The sequence below is a fragment of the Pagrus major genome, chromosome 8 (assembly GCF_040436345.1).
Source record: "Pagrus major chromosome 8, Pma_NU_1.0".
Taxonomy (NCBI): Eukaryota; Metazoa; Chordata; class Actinopteri; order Spariformes; family Sparidae; genus Pagrus; species Pagrus major.
Genome location: NC_133222.1, coordinates 11165293 through 11184784, shown reverse-complemented (window position 1 = coordinate 11184784; position 19492 = coordinate 11165293). Strand labels below are relative to the sequence as shown.

The 19492-nt window shown below is 42.8% G+C and overlaps 1 protein-coding gene across 2 annotated transcripts in view; it reads right to left on the bottom strand.

The window, feature by feature from the left end:
* roraa (RAR-related orphan receptor A, paralog a) overlaps positions 1–19492 on the bottom strand; it is a 188377-nt gene that overhangs the window by 19684 nt on the left and 149201 nt on the right. The gene's annotated exons all lie outside the window — the stretch shown is intronic.

The window sequence follows — 19492 nt, the reverse complement described above, 5'->3', positions numbered from 1 at the left end:
ATGAAGGATCACATGCCTTCTCCCGGGGCAGATTTTCTTAAAAACAAAGCATTCACACATGGTCAGCATTCAAACACCAGCGGCACTAAACTGGCTTGCAAATGTGCACCGAGCACTGCTCCTCCATCATTACGTGCAGCTATTTTCATTTTTTTTCTGCACAAACTTCCCATTTGGCAGTGGAGATCAGCTGTCGGTTGATAAACAGAGTCTTCTCTAAACAGATACCCATGACAGTCAGATCTAGCTGTTGAGAGTCGACAGCCTAACAAGAGCTGGAATCAGAATTCTGCCTCTTTTTATCTGCCAGGGCTCTGCTGTCATGTGAAGTCGCACAACACAATACTTTTTTATTCCCATTTATGCAGGAGAAGAAAGGTTATTTGAATGTCAGCGGCAAAGGACAGTCGTGGCACGGAACACAGGCTGAATAGTATAAATGTGTTATTTGTTTAGGGATCGGAGGCTGCTGGCATATTACCATAGAGCTGTTCTAATGGCATTTGCTGGTTTGTAGCACAGGAAAGCACACATCGCCGCACAGAAATTCACCTGCCGACCAAAACTCTATATATCATCACTTTAAACAGCTTCCATTCAACCTGTAAACACGCTGAAGTCATCAAAAAATATACTGACCAGAGGGATTAGAGCAAGGGAAGACACAATTGACACATTTTGATGTCTCTATGCTGCTTCTTGCTAATTCCCCCCAATTATTTAGCTGCCTAAGCTGTGATCCCCCTTCACTAGAGACCAGCTATATTTGAAGAGATATTTCCGTTTCAAAAGATGGGCTCTTTAAGCCTTTCCCTATTATTCCTTCATAGCAGCGCGGTGACTTTGCTGAAGCTCAGGTCTGGACCATTGCCCTGGGCTGCTTTTTGGATGAACTCATGCGTACATCTCTGTGTTTGTTTGTGTGTGAGGCCTATTAATATTTCAACACTGCCCAACTCCAGATGCCTGTACAACACAGCAGTGCTTCTCTCTTCATGTCTCTCCCTGTATTTACTTGACTGTTTTATTGAAGTGCATTCTGACACCCTCTATGAGGGGGAGCAGGAGAGGGGAAGATGTATTCCCAAACCGCAACATAAGACATCTCTCTCCATGTCTCTTTCTCCACCGGCGTAACAGTAATTTGGGCACTAATTTATGTGTTGTTGTGGCAAAGATTGACGAGCTTCCTGACTGGGAGTCTGTGCGCCTGCACTCTAGGGGAAACAACAAAAGCCTGGGTTTACCGAGCAGACGAGCACCATGAAGGGTAGCATGTGTGCGGCGCTCCTCTCCCCTCCCTCGTCTGCCCCACCTGAGCTCAAATCTCTCTCCCCATCGCTCCCCCACCTATCCCACCCCCCTCTTGTCTGTGACTGCAGTGACAAGTGAAGTTGTGCCCGGGTGCTGGGGACCGGAGGGCACGCCCCTTCTGTGTGTGCGAGCGTGTGCGTGCGGGCGTACACGTGTGCCGGGAGGGAGAAAGGCTCACACTGTTTACTCTGATGGCAAAATACAATCTGTAGACAGCGCTCACTTATGCATTCTACCAGCCTCTAGTTAGTCATAGAGAGCCGTGAGAGCTGAATAAAAAAATATCTGTGTTGCAAATATTTACATGCTTTGTATAACTATTTAGATCATTTGGTTTGGGCCCCTTAATAAATTCAAATGTGATACGTCCTCTACTATAACGGCATGCATTTTTGAAGGGAAATGGAAGTTTTTTACATCACAAGTGTGAGTCAGAGTTGCGTTGTTTTCTTTTACTCATGCGCTGTGCAGCAAGGCATTGGGATGCACCAAAACTCAAAATCACTGAGGCTGAAATCACACAGGACCGACTGATTGACTGGTGCAGGAGCTGCCGTTTGAATTCTAAGATTTCGCTGAGGCTCGTGCGATGCTTTTGAACCTATGCTCTGACCACTTGAACTACGCAGGCTACGGTTAAAGCCTCGATTGTGCCACAGTGCCTTAGTTAAGCACCTCTCAGCCCCCCAATCTCCCTGCAGGGACGACAGCCTCGTAGGCTCCTTTAGAAAAACACAGGAATATATAAATAATGAATCCTTCAAAACATCCACTGCAATTACACGCAGAAACCTTTACATAACAACAAAGAGCCTTGTTCCATTGCACCAGGGAATTTGCTACTGCCACACTGTCCAACTTCCTTCCTCCTATAATTGCTGTATTAGTATGCATTTCTGTAAGACAACCAGGATTCTTGCTGTGGGTTTTTCAATAGGATCTTTCCACTGCTTCACACAAAGAAATCAAAACTTACATCCATTCAACTTCCTGCGTGGTGTTTTTGCCAGAGGGGGGACTGCGTATATGAGCATTTTTAGACATTTGCAAAGTGCATATTTGGATGCCTCACTTATGGGGGGAGGAGTGGGGATATGAAGGGGGGAAAAAAGAGGAGGGAGGCTGGAGGTCCAGTCTCATGCTGCTGCTCAGGGTCAGTGGGTCAAAGGCACGCAGCCAGAACACACATGGAGAGCAGGCTGAATAGTTCAGCTGACAGTAATTGTCCCTCTGTGGTCTCCTTAGGAAAACATGTTTCCAGACAACGCAGACTGGCTGCACGGGCCAGATAGTAATCATGATCTTGATTTGCTCCGTCGAAGAGGGGAGCTCAGCATAAGCCTGCAGTTATGGTGTGAGTCAGTATTTCCACTGGAGCTGACATCAGCGCACATGTGTTAATAGATCAATTGCTGAACTTTGTTCCACAACATTTGATAATCAGAAAAAAAAGGAACACATGAGCACATTCTCATGATGCAATATCTCTAATAAATGAAATATGGAGGATCAACACTTTAAAGATGTGTCAATTAACAATTGTAATACCTTCTTTTTTTCCCATATTTTACAGTGCCATAGTGGGATTAGTGTGTAAGGTACACTAAACTACAGGTAACATTATAACAATACAAACGCCTTATTCTATGTCTTCAGTTAGCTGCTGCTTCATATCAATGCTTTCTCTCCTGTCATTGTTTATTATAAACAAGAGCATGTCATCCTTAATTTCTCCTTTTAAGATGGATATCAGGTTGTGGAAAGAAACTCGATATTCACAAAAGCTTTTACACCATATTGACATGAATGTTATTGAATTATTTAATGTTTTTGTTCTGGCAGCATGGCATGGTTATGGCAGCTACATTTTACCCCACTACCCATCTCTATAAAAACAGCTTACCATCGTTGGACTGTGACTAAGTACTCAAGTACTGCACTTACTGTACGAACCAATCTGAGGTACTTGTGCATTACTTGAGGATTTCCATTTGACGTTATACTTCTACCCACTACATTTTATAGACAAATACTGCACTTTTTTACCTCATTACATTTTTTCGACAGCTGTAGTTACTGCTGTAACTGTGTTACTAGTTACAGATTTAGATCATTAATACAAAATATATGTTTATCAACTAATAAATTGTGATATATTGTCATAGGTTTAACTAACCTGCAGTATTTAATAGGGTTCAAATGAGCTCCATCTTTACTAGCTGCAATATAAAATTATGCACATATTAATGCAACAGTAATATAATCCAGTAGTAATGTGATTCTGAAACTGTAGTACTTTTATTTTTGGTACTTTAAGTATATTTTGATTATTTTAACACTTTATTGTTGCTACATTTACATTAATACCTCTTCCACCACTGCAGTTTACATATATTTTATTATCTGCCATGGTTTTGCTAATGAGACAAATAATATTAACTCTGCAAATACTAAACACGTTAGGGATAGACCAATTATCACATTCCCCTTTTTTCCAGTTATGGTACCTCTGGTTTTTGTGTCCGATTGCCAATAAAATAAATTGGCATATTGGCCCTGAACAACAATATCAATTGATCCCTAAAACAAAGTTGCCAAAGTTGTCTGCTGTTGGAGTTGTGTACTGATTGAGGCACCGGACAAAAACAACTGCTCCTAGAAGAGCCAAGATAAAAGGACATGTTCTCAGCGTTTGATGACAATCTGCTAAAGAATCGTCAAAGTGAATCTTAAAATTAAAAGCCAGTTGCCTGAACGTGTACAGCTTGTCTACTGTTATTGAAAACCTGGAAAGTTTTACAAACTGTCCACACAGCCCCACCGTTACTCGACAGTTTTTTACGGCTGGACTGATAAGCACTTTTTACCGCACCTCTGCCATCCTGCTTGAAGGTCTTGGGTTTTTCATCAACTGAAAAAGAGCAGGCAAGGACAGGGAAGATGAATGACATCAATGGCCAGCCGATACTTCCAGGGACGTGTGATTGAGACAAATGAGCCTTGTTACATTAGCTGGGATACTGAATCCTGCTGCTCAAAGATCCACAGCTAGATAGAGCTGAAACTAGAGGCACCCAACCTTTCCACAGATCACCGGTGTCATGGGGCCCCAGAAGAAGAGCTTTCTCAGAGAGCCTGCTTCACTGGGCTCGCTCTTTGGGACACTTTTTGTTTTCTCCTTGTGTGAGCCCTTTTCACGTACAGTCACACACTCGGCGCTACTATTTGGCCTTCAAGATTTTCAAGGCCCTCTCTTCCAGGTGCAGAGAGCAAATTAAAGCGAGACAGAGCCATTATCTAATCCATAAATAGTGCCCTTGGCTATTAGTGTCTTAATAAGTGACTGCGAACACTTCCATCATGCATCATTTATCCTCAATGCCACTAAATCTTCAAAATGATTAAAGTGAAATGTTGCGATCCTGACCGAGTAAAATATTTACTAGTGATGAAATTTGCAAGGCATTTCAAAAATCAATCTGTTTATTTCATTTTGCTCCCGGCAGTATCAGGGCCATGATGAGTCCACTGAGGCGATGAATGTCAATGGTTTGCGGAAGTGTCAGCACACTTTATCACTAATCATGTCCGTAATATATGTTATATTTGATGTGTTTGCAGCAGATTACAGATTATCTGGTAATACGAGGGTTTTGACAGATCCTGTCTAAAGCCTCCTGAACTTGTTTGATATTTACGATTTAAAATCTGGCTGATTACATCAGTACTTTCCGAGCTGGACTACAACAACCAATGATGAAAAATCTTGAGATGAAAATCTCACCTCCAGTTCTTGCTGATGAATAGAAAATCTGTGTTGACCTCGTCTCACTTCTCATCCAGACTAGTTTTACCGTCTGCTTTAGTTTTTTCCTCACATTAACACGTTAATACAGTAAATTGCTGCACCATGCCAATCTCCATTTTGTTTGCGTCTACTTCCCCATGAGATCAAGTGAGAGGATGTGAGGTGGTGCAGTGCTCCCTCTGGTACGATAATCTGTGATGTGGCATCATTTTAAAATGAAGAAAAAATTGTACTGTGCGCATGGTTAAAATTAAAGAGAAGAAAATCTGTGGAGTTTCAGCCCAATTTCAAAATCGGTTAGCATCTCAAAGCTGGAGATGTACTTTTCAGATTCCAATTTTTCATACCCAATTTGAATGTTGGGAATTTTATTAAGTGGTCCTTTATAGGATGAGAAAATCCCCCTACTTCTTGAGCTAAATAAATTCCTAAAAAATGCTGTTTAGCCGGAAAATACATCGTCACACAGCTGAAAACAGGTTGTTTGTGGTTCTCAAAAACACACACACACACAAAAATATAATACACATACACACTACCTGAACGTTTTTCTGCACAAATGCTTTTACCTTTGATACGTAAATGTGGTAATGTGGCTGATAATACATATTTTTATTTAAGTAAGGTTCCGAGTGTAGTACTTTTACTTGTAACAGAGTATTTTAACAAAGTGATAATGCTATTTTCCTGAAGTTAAAGATCTAAATATGTCTTCCACTACTGTGTCTATTTGTGCTTGTTGTGCAGTAAAAACAGTGCATCTTCAAGTTTGGTCATGATAACATTTTTAAGAAAATTGAAGGATTACCTTTTTCTTTATGCTCCTTCTCCTTGGGGTCATAAAAACCTTTTATGTAACCCAGCAGATTATCTAAAAAATGAACTAAAAGCTATTTATATTGGTTTTAAAATGTTGCACGGTATGAAAACAAGTTTACATTGAACAAAAAAAAAATCTCTGCAATAATTTCTGCACATACTGTGGAGGAGCTGCTGAGCAACTCCACAATGGTCCTCCCTCTCTGCCAGTTGCAGCAGACTGTATGAAAGGCATTCCTAGACGACAGGGGTGCACGAGGAGTGTCTACTGCCACACCGAGTTCACAGACTGCTTACAGCATGTGAGGCACATTCCCCCTGCACTGCTGTTTTCACAGTCCTACAAACACTGGCCTGGTTTTGTTTAACATGGCAGGATTAAGCAGCCATGCGCAAAGCATGCTTCCCTCCTTGCACGCTTTGCTTACAGGGGAGGACCTGAGCGCTCGTTGCTACCTTTTGGTGAACCAGCTTCCCTAACTGCCGGTGAATGCACCATGGTGCTCTAATCCCAGGCAAATAAACAAGTGCCAAGATTAATGATTGCATAAACACATCCCAAAAGCCCTGGAATAACAATCAGCTCTTCAGCCCAAGCTGCTGCCATGCAAAGGCTCTAGGAGTCAGCTGACAGCCAGTATATCCCTCTTTCCCTTCCTGCTGCCTCACGACAGCCAGGAATCGTCTCTGCTTTGTTTGCTTCATTAACAACAGGAAGCTGTCAATATTTTCCACATGACAGTGGGTATTTGTAGCGCTGCACTAGGAGGGAACTTCTAAGCCCGGGCAGGACATAAGGTCCTGCACAGTTCTTCAGCTCTTCCTCCGCTCATGACATAACACACATGTCTGTCTGAGGCCATAATGAAGACAGCATGTTTGGAAGAAAGTGGAGCTCTCAACGTAGTTCTGATTAGTTTGTCAACCCTTTCCTCATTGTGTTCTCTAAAACAATAGCATCTTTGGCTTGTTTTGAGGAAGACAGTCCAGCGGACATTTAGGAGGACATTAGAAGTGTGTGTAGAGCAATAAATCACAACCACAAAAGACCAAACAAGGCCATTAAAATGACATTAGGAGCATGGACCGTCCTCTCATCCCTGTCATCCCTGGTCTGCCACTATAAGAGGAGCTGCTTTGTGGCGAGGGGGGGGGGGGGGGGGGGGCAGCAGTGGAGACAGGGAGAGATAGACAGTGAGAATGAAAGGAGAGGTGGGGAGAGAGCAGTGCAGTCCACTGGTCCAGGGCAGGGGAGCGTGGGACGTTCAGATGAAGTGGGAGGCCCCTCTCCAGGAGGTTGCTCCTCAGCATGAAGGCAGAGGCAGCACCCCGCCTAATGAGGGGTGAAGTGGAGCCCCCTGTGGGACCCCCTCAGGCACATTCATTAGGAGATGAAAAAGCGTTTCCCGCGGCAGAGCAAGTGCCTGCCGTGGCTCGGACATGTTTAATTTAGGGCCATATGAAAACACAAGGCCACACCGGCCAGGTCTGCTATTGTTGGTCAGGGGAATCAACAACACACAGCGCCAGCTAGCCGGAGCCTGACTAAATGACTGTGTGCAGAATTGAATTATGTTTTGGGTGTTTTTTTTTTCCCTCGGAAAGGTTTAGGTTTTGATAGCACCTTTTAAGTTTACAGCATCCAGATTATTAAAGGTCAAGTGCGCTGATACTTTCAACCATGGGTAAGAAGTCTGTTGTAGACAGGCTATTATAGAGAAAATGTGCAGCTTATCACAAGTTTCATTCCCTTCAATGCATTGCATTTTGTTGCATCTTTACGGCTCCAGGCAAAAATAATAGATTCATTTAGCCAGTGGTGGTTTGTGGAAGGGAACCAAGGATTATGGTAATGCAGCACTCAACGCTGCAAGCAAAATACAGTAAAAGAGAAATTGCTGCAGTAAGAGACACAGGAAGAATATCTGAGAGGTTAATTTATAAGATTGCACAAATCTGCATTCACAAATGCATCTCCAAAATCTCATTTCGCACAAGGTATGCTGTTTATAAAGACAATGGAAGAGATAGTGCTTCTGTCCTTTCACTGTTTAAAGAAGGGCATTACAGGGTATCAATCCATAGTGATTCGAATACATGTCCGCTTATCACAGACGCTTATCCTTGTTCCTGATGAATCCTCACATTTATTAAGGCTGTCTTCTTGCCTTGTTAGATATGTATAACCAATCTCCTGTAATTAGCAACCGCTAACCTTTGGGGTGCTAATCCCCCATGAATTGTGGATTTGTACATCAAAGCCCACACTCTCCCATATAGCTGGTGCTTGAAATTACACTCGATTTGAAACCTGCAATTATTTGTATAGCATGGATGCAAACAGTCTCCTCTTTTATGTCTCTGCGAATCCCGTGGGTTTGCAGTAAAGGATCCTTAATCCACTCCAGTGGAATCCAAATATAGAGTTAACACTAGCTCCCTAAAATTTAGATGCACAGCCAAGTGCCTGCCGTGCACGTAAAGTGGAGAAAGCTTCTCTCTCTCCCTCTCTCTCTCTCTTTATTTCTTGCATAGTTAAGATTAGATTTCTTTAGTGGCTTAGATGCATCATATAAGAAGGAAGGGGGATTGCCCAAGGGTATAACACCACGATGCCTCAACAACGGAGCACGGCCGCGCTTGCAGTTCTGATCCTGTCCTTTTCACAAGCAATAATTGAAAGTTAATTAAATGATCAATGGTCTTGCCCCTTTGTTTAATGTAATCACATGTCCAGGCCTCTGTCAACAGGGTGAATGCTCTGCTGTTTAGAGTCAGCAGCAATTTGCACTCTCTCCCATTCAAGGCCGGGCTAAATCCATTGTGCAAGGAGGGAGAGATTATAGAGAGGGAAAACAACTGAGATAGCTTCCCACACACACATGGGTTTGCGGGCGCACACGCACACACACACACACACACACACACAAACTTGATGCTTTTGCAGGGAGGATGCCTGAAGCATTTATTTTCTTTAATGAGAGACATGAGTCTCACACGTGTCAGTGATGCACAGCATGGGAACAATAGGGTAGGCTTTAATTCCATCAATCTACTGCATTTATCCTTGTATCACATCAATACCTGTCAGTTAAGCTGGATGAGATAAATCACGTCAAGCAGACTGAGTCAGGGCCACACTGAGCTCGGTAAATATGCAGACTTAAAACTCATCTTAAAACTCGGGGGGTGAATGTGGCTACACGCAGTCAGTGACAAATTTAGAGCATGGGTCTTAAGCGAGGAAATACAAGAGATTACCTTGTGAGACAACATGACACAAAGATCATCCTTCCTGCACTTACTCTAGTAAGTGATTAAATAGCTATGAATTAACAATGATGTTGTTAGGTATTTAGAGGAAATGCTACACCGTCGCTGTCACCTAAGCCTCCCATGGAAATCTCTGTACTTACCTTACAGTAACAAGGATCCCACAGTAACACTTCTCTTACCGTCTTAAATGGGAACCGACACCCCACCTTCTGACACCTGACATGAAATGCGCGCATAAGTGGCCAAGGTGCTATTGAATGACACGGAAAACTTGACTGTGACAAGCAGAATCGGGATTCATACGGCTCATCCTTGATTGCTTATACGTTGCGTGTGTCTTAACTTGCAGCATGTGTGAATCTGCCGTTACGAGCGAGCAGAGAAATAACAGGCAGCCGCATCTTCAAAAAGTCGTATGTGCAATAACACCAGATTTATCGTGAGATAAAAAAGTAACATATAAAACACTTTGAGGATTGGCTTTGAGCGATAGCAATAACCCAGCAGGCAGCCAAATCATGATTTATGTACTTTGGCTTGAGAGTGCACGGGGCAGTAATGTATGTGTCTATGGTAGCTGGGCTCCTCGCTGTAGCATAGGAGCGACTCAGAGAGAATACATTTGGTGTAAAATTGCTTCATCTGTTTACAATTCCATTTGGAGTTTATGAGAAAGACAGGCAAACACAGCCTGATATATTGCCCCCGTGTCACGGCATGGCAGGAGCATCCACACAAAGATTCATCTCTCACTTAGAAGCCAAATGATACGTCTAATTTGCTGCGAGCACAGTTATTTTTAACCTCTCCAGCTGTCAGATAATGGAGCTTGACTGTCAGCGCTGGTGTGCGCGAGTGTGTTAAAAGGTTGCAAACTCTTTTCAATTTACCATTCCCTTTGAGTGAATTACAAAATGCACATTCCCATTAGTTCACCTGATTGACATTGCTTTTTCTTTTATCAAAACCAAAGGGGGGGTTTTAAAAGAAGACTCGACTGAATTAAGATGGAGACTTCCAACGGCAATCTAAATTTGGTTTTCACATGCGTTGTCAATAATTACGACGCCTTGAAAACATCTCAGAAATCACATGGAAATCATTATTAATTGGACAATGTGATGTCTTTTTATGACTTCCTGAATGATGGAGTCCTTTTTTGTGGCGTGCTACACTACCATCATTTACAAATGTGCTACATGGCTCACCCTGTACAATTGTTCCTACATTATTCATCCCCATTTGGGAAGGTGAGTCACCGGGTTAAAAAACGCGGTGTTTAATCTTGCCTGCTTTTATTTCATTTGGGCATTTCTCTCTGACAAGAGAAAAATCTAACTGTACCCTACAAATGGCCCTTCTTGCCAATCACAGGGGAGCAGCAACATTGTGGAGCTAATGCAAAGGGCTGGTTACATAAAGCCGTTGGAAACTCTTCTTAATCAATGAGTGGCAGTGGACTGTAGGCTGGTGTCAGTGGTTTGGCTGATGTAATTTAGATGGACACTAATGGATTCCCCGGCCTCTTTTCATCAAACATAGGTGCAAATCATTGCACCTTCATTGTTAATCTACATCAGACGTTTCGAAGAGACATCACTGGTTGGAATGCACTAACGCGATAACGTAACAGGAAAACATTATGTCCTCAAGGCATGAAAACATCCAAAGAACATAACAAAGGGCTGGATGTGGGCAGTAGCAGGCATGGACAGGATACTTTTACAGGCCATACATTAAACACACCCTCTTTGTTGAGCTTTTTCAGTATTGTTCCGAATATGAACTAAAGTCATACACCCAAAAAATGTTTATTTTTTGAATTCATAACAAATGTCAGGAGGAAAACAATTGTTTGCCTCACACAGCAATCTCTCTTTCCTACTGTAAATAGTGCTCCAGTGAATGACTACATTTCCTCTGTCCCAATAACCAGCTGACCTCTAATGTTTGCTAACTCCAGCTTAGCAGCGGGTTATGTAAGAGAAGTGAGGGGGACATGCAGGGCACTGAGCTCCGCTCACTTGGACCAGGCCAGCAGAGGCAGACGCCTGCCTGCGCTACTGCCTGCCTTTGTGTATCACTGTTCACTTACAAAAGATATAGTATGCTCTCAGTGGGCTATGACACTTTACACTGACCAGGTGTGACTTCAGCTCTAAGGTAACTCGAGATACAAACCACGCTCACGGCACAACCCCAGCTGCTCTCAGCCCTGTGCTTACATGACCAGATCGGAGCTCAAGTGAACTGTTATAGAATAGTTCCTGACCTTGGTGTTAAACTATAATCTGCGGTTGTTATTGCCTTTAAATCTCCCTGCAAGGTGTAGTATCACAGCTAAGAAGTGCTGCAGTTTGAGAGGAAATAAATTCTGTTGTTCAGCGAAAGAACCTAAGGGCTTGACAAGAAATACTAACCTGTAATACGGCAAAATATCTGGTCTAATAACTCCACAGCAGTGTGTTATTCTCGCGTGAAATTACAGCTTTATGTCAATCATACACAGAGCCTTGTTATTTGGAGACAGAAATTAAAAAATCATGTGCTGCGCTTGGAAGTTTAAGTGCTCCAAAATAAAAGGGGATCATCTTTTTTCCCTTCAAAAGATGCGTGCTTATCAAAACAGATTTTTTGCAAATAGGCTGATGCAGTACAATGCTGTTCTTGCTCAAAAAAACCTGCTGAAAAAGCCTTTATGTACTCTAACCAAGCACTCACACTTCACGCTGTAGCAGGTGAGCCGCCGCTGTATTGTTAATATGCTTCCATATTGGCAGTGTTTCCTGCCTCACTTCATAGGCTGCTAAGCTTTATACTCAGGTGCCAACAGCAGTGCTCTTTAAGGGTTACATAAGTAGCAGCTAATGGTGCTGGGTCAGTATTTGGGATCTAATCCTCAGTGGCAATGTGATCCACCACAACAACTTTCTACATGTTGCCCTGGCCTGGCAGGAAACGCGACACTCTTTATGAATCGAAACAAATCACATACAGTGGTGACTAGCAGGAGGAATGATTTCTCTCTCTCTGCCTTCTTGACACACTAGATCAATTTCTCTGCCTGTTCAGTTTGGCACGAACATCGCCCCGTTACAAAAGAACACAAGGCTTGGGGAATTTTCTAGAAAACCCGTTGCAATTCTCCTCCATGCTAGTTAGATTACAGAAGAGGTCACAGCAGGGGGACTTCGGAACACAGCTACCAATCAACTGCAACAATTCTCCTGGTGTGTTTGTCAACATTGCTGCCTGGTGTAATTGGCATAATTGTCAGGTTAGCGCTCGGAACAAACTGGGCGTCCTCTTGGCGAGAGCGGGCCGTGTCATTAAAGGGACATGTTTCTGGAGGCGCTCCCGGGGACAGAGAACACGCAAGCATGTTGGAGCGACAGCTCGCCTGATAAAATGGCTGCCTCTTATCTCTACTATGCATATGAAAGGCTTATGCCTTCTCCATGACAGATTCTACGCCTCATCACCACGGGATTTGCCCAGATACACCAGAACAGAAGCTGGGAGAAAAACAATGTATCACATGTATAGCCTCATCTTAACACTGTCAACTGATGTTTGTGTGCATGTGTGTGTATCCTTGTGTGTGTATCTGTGCTCACTTAAGAAAAATGCAGAGTGAACATGAACACACCAGACCGATCCGGTGCTAGTTTGCTGTGGATAACAAAATGTGTGTGTCTCCCTCTTGCACAGTATAATTCCCAGTTTATTGGCAGCACAGTGAACTTGGCAATCCTGGAGCAAGCTTCAATTATCTTGATAATCTGTAGTGAATACTTGATATAATAATGATATAGTATCTATAATTACCATGATGAGGTGGGGTAGAGTGTGCTGAAAAATAATCGTTTGTATCATCACCGCTGGGTAGCATCATTATTAATCTGACAGCACTCATAAAGCTCTTTGTTTGTTTTCTCTGATTGCTCTTTTACTACCAAAATAAACAACTTGGCTCCTTTGAGTTACAGCGGTATAATTTGCTGGAACAGCAAAGGCATTTATCTATAAATTTATTTTCAATTTGAGGTAAGCTGCAGTCATGAAAGCTAAATCACTACCAGGGAGAAGATTATTCTAATTACTAACCAGCTGTCGCACATGCTGCATGAGCACAGGATGTGTCAGAACACAGAGCAACCAGTAATCAGTTTCACAGAATCATTTGAGCACACATTTACATCTCGAACTAAATGTTAAACATGAAATTGTCTTCATCTGTATGGTAATGTGGTAAAACTAAAAGGAGCATATGCTATAACACGGCGTGACTGAATTTAGAAACACAAATTTTATGGTCAATTTGTGATGCAATCTTAAAAGAAGAGTGTTTATTTGCAGCTGAAATAAACTGTGTGGTATTCTGGTTATTATGAGGGATATGTTGACCAACTCACTGCACAGGAATGTAGCTCGTATATTTGGATGAATGTGGGTATATTAAAAAGGGAAAAGTGAGTTCAAAGGTATTCTGTGATTCAGCCGCACAGCGAGCTAGCAAGGCAGACTAGAAGCTTTTTCTCATGTCTTTTCCGAGCTATATCTGAATTAGACCATAATGCTAGCATGGCTCTGTCCCTGGGGTTTTCTTTGCCATTTGCACTGCTAGCGCTGCAATCCCCCTGACAGGCCTGTTTATGACTGCTCCGCTATCAGAGAGCTGAGCAGAGCCAGGGACGAGCCTTCATTAGAGATTAAAGTGACCGTCACAAAGTCCAAAATCATCACTGCTTCCCACAGCAAGGCGAGACACTGAATGGGCTTAAGCTCATGCATCAACAACAACCCCATATCAGTCGAATCCTCTGCTTAATACACAAGTTCCTTTAGAATTTCAATACGCATTACTGAATGACATTTAAAGACATTTCTTAAATTGGCTACAATCAATCTTGCTGGCAAAAAGTCTCATGTTTGTGGCTTCGCTGCCATAAAACAGAGATGCATTTTGGCAAATACCATGCATGACATTACCTTCTAAAAACAGCAATATTTGAAGCAGGGATATGTGCTTTTCAGCAGCAGACATTTATAACAAGAAAATGTGAACGTACTGCATCATATCAAGATCTGACTATTTTTCGTCTTATTAGAGGGATCGCACGTGATTTATACTGACTACAGCGGTTAGGCCGAGTGGAGCTTCTCGCCTTCAGCTGTAAACCTTATCCATCTCCTGATCCAGAGCCGCTGGACGTTATTACAGATAGGAATGAATAATATGAGACAGAACATTTGCAGCTGGATGGAATTCCTGACCATAACGCTGACCACGACCACGACCACTCAAGATGCCTTCCCCTCCCAGGCATTGTATGCTGTGTACGCATCTGTTTCTCTCCCAGAACACTCACAGGATTCACAGAGAGGAGGATGCTACTCTACTTGAACGCCTAGTTATCCATTGGGGAAAACTCACTGATTAGTTTAAATTCAGAAATTCTCTGAGTTCTTTTTACACCTACACTGTAGGTGACAAAAAGCGATGTAACGCATAACAATACTGCCCAGAAATAATGGCAGACGGAGGTTAAACAAAGCAACAAAGCCTTTATACACATTACGCACTCATTCCTCCTTCTATCACAATTCTTGCTGTAACTCCAGAACAAAGCAGCTATTCTCAGAGGAACATGAAAGACAGACACCTGTCAATCACAGCCCCTGTGACTCCATATTTCTTGTGTCAGAGGCTGCAGGATGGAGAAATGTGCAATATTCTGATAATATTTCATGCAAACTAATGCAAGTCAGAACACTTCCCTGCTGGCCAGAAGGAGGGGAAATGAGAACAGGTAATTATCGGATTGCCTCAAGGCAAGAAATGATAGAGATTGCAGAGAACGGGGATATTTAGCCCTGCTAATGAAGGCCCATGTTTTGGGAGCACCGGGAAGGGGGAGCAGAGGGAAGCTAGGCTTTGGCTCAGCAGGAGGTAGAGCCTGATAAGACCATCTTACATAATGGCCACATCCAGGCCTGGCTCGCTATTTGGACTGAGGCTCCCTGTCCCTCACGTTCTCTCCCAACCACTCAGCATGGCCGGCCAAAGGAGCGTAACATTGCCTGGGTATTCCATTTCCCTAAACATTACCATTTAATATGTTAATCCACATCAAGTAGTAGCATTTACAATGTTGAGGACTGGGGGTTGGGATTGTTTACAGATGCACAGGCGCAGTAGAATAATGGTTGCAATGCAAATGACTGCTGTGGCATGTCAAACCACATACAGTTTCTTATGTTAAGTATATCAATACTAATTATATTCACTGAAGAGAGACAAAGACTTGAGTGATTTGTGTAAAGGATCACCCCCCCGCCCACCACTTGGCCTGGTCCATTTAACCCTGGTGAAGGGTTTATGTTTGCCCATCTCAACAGCCTTACTTAAAGTGCTGAAAAATAAAAAGAGATTGCTTATTTTGTATATGCAGCACTTCCCCCGGACGGATATGAAAGTTTAATCATGGCATTAGGATTCACAGGCATTCCCTTGCCAGACCTGCTTGCAGACATCAGAATTGCTAATTTGCTGGTTTGCCCAGGAAGGGCTGGCTGGTGGGTGAGGAGGGGATGAATGGAAACAGGAGTCTGATTTGTCCAGATAACCTTGAACCCCAACGCTCAGCTTCCTGTGGATGTACGCCGCTCAATCAGTCCCTCTTTATCATGTTGATCTGAGCCGCTGTCCAGGGCAGCGGCCGGCACACTCGCTCTTACCTGACTGCTCGGAGAGTGCGTCATTAGCCAAAATCATTTCCTGCTCGCTTTCCCGCCTGTTCTGACACAGCCATTAACTTCCGCCGAAATGTCATGAATGAATAAATACAGCAAAATAATTGCTTTCAAAAGGCAATCTTGGCCGTGCAGCGATGTCCCGATCAGATATAAACATTAAGCTAAAACAAAGCCTTTGACAAAAATCACAGTAATTGTGGCTCGCTTTCTAATCTGAATAATTAATTCCTATTGCTTGTGATGAGAGTCCACCGGAGGCACAGACATGATAAAGAAGAAAGGTCCTGACAGGGTTATGAGTCAGCAGAGATGTGAAATTCAAATTGGCCAGGCTAAGCAGTTTGGAGCTGATGGTGATTTGAGTAGACTCACTGGTCAGCCCTACAGTACAGTACAAGAGCCCTGGGCTGAAAGATGGTGGAGTTACTCATGGGCACAGGTGCTTTATCAGCAGACCACATGTGAGGGGTGAAGCCGGAATAATTGGAAGCTTCATGGAATGATGTGCTGTACTCTCCATGTTACAGTAAATTATGAAATATCTTCATACAAGCTACGCTTTCCATTCCTATTTTGCCAAAATAAACCAAACATGCAAAGTGGAAAAGCTGGTGGAATGGCTGTCGTATGCCGTTCCGACTCCATTGTGAGCGCTGGACTCGTGCTATTAACCAAATTAAAACGGAGATCTATCATTGGCAGGGGGAAGATGAAGCAGCAGGAGCAGAACTCTCACTGTTTTCTGTCACAGCCTCAGCTGTGTGCACACACTCTCCTTGCACGCTGCCATCTTTCACTCAGCCAGGCACTTGCCTCCTCGCCCACTGCGCCCACCAGGCCCGGGCAGCACATGCCACTGCCAAACATCCATTTACTCCCTGCAGGACTCCCGCGCATCTGAAGTGGGCCTGTCATTGAGACCTGTTTAGATTTTACTGCACTGTATGCCTGGCGCACAGGTGAATTTGGTCAGCTACACACAAACACACACAATGCACGTAATTAAATGCTTCGTTTAAAATCAGCTTTGATAACTCCTCCGGTAACACCTTGTCAAGCTGACCGGCTAGACTCGATGGAGGGTGGTAATTGCATCCCTGTAGAGAGGCCGGTAGCCTGCAAGGGTATGTGTGGAATGACTGTGCCACACTGGATTCAGCCAGTGAAAGCTGAAAAAAAACACACTCGGTAAGTGTGTGTCTGTAAATCTTTGTGTACTTGTGTGTTCATAGGTTCAAGCTGTGCGAGCAAACATACAAACATTAATTGGCTAATATATGAGCAGCATGACCTGATGACCAGAGATATGTTCTCTCAACAAAGAATCCCACCTCCAACATCTTAGCCCGGAGGCAGGTTTAATGCTTACCTGCAGATGCTGCCTTTGTCTTTGAAGTGGAGCGATGGATGCAGGAGAACAGATGGAGATGTTGGATGCTTTCAGGAATTATTAATGGCACGCTATGATCCCAAATGACCTTCAGCAAATAGTCTCCCAGCACTGGAGTACACAGGCAGCCCTGCACATCCATATTGTATTTAGACAACACACCTGGGTCAACGGAGAGAAACACCGAGCCATCGTTACCGCACCTCGAGCTCTAATCCAGTCAGGAAAGTTCGCTTCCGTTTCCACTTAAAGGCAAACGCGAGAGCATCCAATCACATTAAACGCAATTGTATGTGTCAGGAATAGATTTGAGATTTATGCAGCAAACACACTAATTCCATGAAGCCCAATTTGTTTCTCCAACAATGGGAACCATACACTGGGATTAATCTGCGGAAAGCCTTTCCTGTAGTTTTAAAAATAAACCCGTCATCATTGGAGGCTTTTGTGGTTGCTCAAGGGATGTACTACAAACATACATCAGTAACAGCCATAAAATATCTGTCGCCTATGGATAATGTTTAGCTTACAATACAAACTGAACAATCTCTCGGTTGCCTCCACCACCCCTGCTTTTACCTTTAATGTGATAGAACCGACAAAAAACCCCCCCAAAAAAACAAATAACGGAAACGAGGAAAAATATGGAAAATAACACCATCTGATTTGTTCGTTTGGATTTACAGTTCTGTAGCACTACCAATTACATGAAATGACAAAATAACCGTACTACAACAAAAAGGTGTTAGTAATATGTTCTGAGATTGAGCTGTGCTTTTCAGGACCTTCATACAATTTGTGCTTGCAAATGTGCACAGTTAGCACCTGATTTACAGGGCAGCTACCAATTATCCAATCAGCGGCTGACACTGCCCTCAGGGCACATTTATGTAGTAACAAAATTAATTCACAATGGTTGCAATTAGCTAGTAATCAAGCTATCTACATATAGTCATTGGCAGAATTGTTATGCAGCAGATTGAGCCATTGTTTCACATTAGGGAAAACCAATACGACCAATATATCGGTCTCTTTTTAGAGATTAAAATGCAGATAAAGATGCTCAGGTAATTTACAAATTATTATAATCCCAGTGAAGTTGACTGTTTCAGTGCACTGATGTCATGTTCAAGAACAACAGGGAAAATGTTTGTATATCGGCCAATATATCGATATAGGAATTTGTGCAGTAATTTTCACCTTGTTGCTGTTATGTAGTGAAACTGTCATTGATCGTCTATTAATAGCAGGGTTTGCAGCTCAATCCCCATCTCCTCCTGTCGCGGAACCTCAAATTGCTGCTGATGATCAGGCGAGCAGCTTGCATGGTAGCATTTAAGAGGAAAGCAAAAATACTGCACTACTTCATAAAGCCATTATGTCAGCTAGCATTACCAGATATTGTTTTTGTGTTTTTAACGGTGCATTTACTACTGCTTATTTAAAATTTAGCATGTTATAGCGGTGCAAAAATGGCCCTCCCGTATTCCTGTTATTTGCTCAGGAATACATGCATATACATACAGTAAAATACAAAAATGTGTTTTTATTTCCTCTCATGTCTCATGAAGTTTGATCAGGTGCCTGGAAAATAATCTGCATATCTCGAGGCACATAATGGCAAAAGAAAGGCACACAAATCTTAGCATCTGGCCATCTGTATTTTTAGTGAAATTCTTAAGGTTATTTTCTGTGAACACCAAGAATAAACCACAACCTCTGAAAGGAAGCTGCAGTGCTGCAACATAAGGCAGCAAAGTGAATGTTTTACACCTGTCTGGGTTTAATTGGGGGGACAAGGTTCCTATACTGAGAGGGAATTGTGGGCTATTAGGATGAGGCAACAATGTCCTGCAATGTTTGTACAGTATATATGCAAAGGTCCGCAGCCTTCAGTTTCTAGAGAATAAATACTGTGGTGGTGCTCTCATAAGACACAGCATGTCTCTTCAAAGAGCTACATCTAAGGGAGGAATTGATCAGACACTTTTTCTCACGCTCGGTAAGAGTAGAAAGGAATAAATTATTTGAACGGTGTCTATCTCCTCATATACCGCAGTCTCTGATTAATTACCTTAGGGCTTGCTAATGAGAATGTGTAAATGAATACAATGTTAATCTACTAT